Below are 1,159 nucleotides of genomic sequence, written 5' to 3' on the forward strand. Positions count from 1 at the left end.
GTAATTTGAATATGTAATTTGTACCTTCCTACTTTAAAATGTAATGGATGAACCTCACCCTGTGAGAACTATCTTCATGATCAAGAGATCTCATACGCAAGAAAAGCATGTGTTGGGATAGGGCTGTGGAGGGCGGCTGCTCGAGCACACCCCCGTCAAGTTAAGGAGATTCAACTGAGGAAGCACAAGGGAACTCTTGTCTGGGGACAACAACTGCAGGGAGACCACATCTTTTCAGATGAAAATGAGAGGGCGGAAGGCTGCCTAATACTGAAGCACCCTCAAACATCAAACCATATGCAACAACTAGTACAAGCATTCCTGGGGAAAGGTCTGCAGCAGACGGATTTGCATACGGTGATGTCATCCAAGCAGTGGGCCAAAGTTGGCTGGAACCCTCATCTGCATATGAAAAGAGATAAGGGGCGCTTGGATGACCCCTAGTTCGCATTGAACACCCCCCACCCTCCTTTGGTGTGGGGCTCATGTTGGCCATGCCCCAGCCCCTGAAGCATTCAAGCTGATTTCTTGCAGCAGCTGGGCACTGTAACAGCTCCAGAGCTGCTCTGTAAGGCAAATAAAAGGGTGTGGGCCCTGCAACACCACCTGTAGTTCGCATTGTGCGTTGGAAGGCACAAAGTAAGCAGACGGGAGAAGTCAGGATAGTGCGCAAGGGCATAGAAGGGAGGGGCTCAAGAAAAGAGAAGTGGAAACAGACAGCAAACTAGGCTGGAGAGAGACCTGAGACAATGAGATCTAAATTATACCAGAGCCAACCAGGGGAAAGCACAAATGCAGTCCCCCCCCCCCTACCACAAATTATGCAGTCGAGATTCCCACATTTGGGGAAATCACAGAGGTCAGCATACCCAGAATGCAATGAATGAACCTCACCCTGGGAAAACAATCTTCATGACCATGGTATCACCTAAGCAAAATAAGTATGATTTGAGATAGGGCTGGGGAGGGCCGCTGCTCAGGCACACCTCCGTCAAGTAAAGGAGATTCAACTGAGGCAGCACAAGGGAACTCTCATCTGGGGACAACAACTGCAGGGAGAACACATTTTCAGATGAATGTGTGAGGGCAGAAGGCTGCCTAATACTGAAGCACCCCCCAAACAACAAACCAAATGCAACAACTAGTGCAAGCATTCCTG

At 49.2% G+C, this 1,159-nt stretch overlaps 1 non-coding gene across 1 annotated transcript; it reads right to left on the reverse strand.

Annotated features, from left to right (window-relative positions):
- Positions 1–777: 777 nt before the first annotated feature.
- On the reverse strand, positions 778–945 carry LOC134951584 (U1 spliceosomal RNA). Its single transcript, XR_010184297.1, has one exon. It is a non-coding gene; the product is annotated as a U1 spliceosomal RNA (small nuclear RNA).
- Between the last annotated feature and the right edge of the window lie 214 nt (positions 946–1,159).

This window comes from Pseudophryne corroboree, chromosome 8 (genome assembly GCF_028390025.1).
Source record: "Pseudophryne corroboree isolate aPseCor3 chromosome 8, aPseCor3.hap2, whole genome shotgun sequence".
NCBI classification, from domain to species: Eukaryota; Metazoa; Chordata; class Amphibia; order Anura; family Myobatrachidae; genus Pseudophryne; species Pseudophryne corroboree.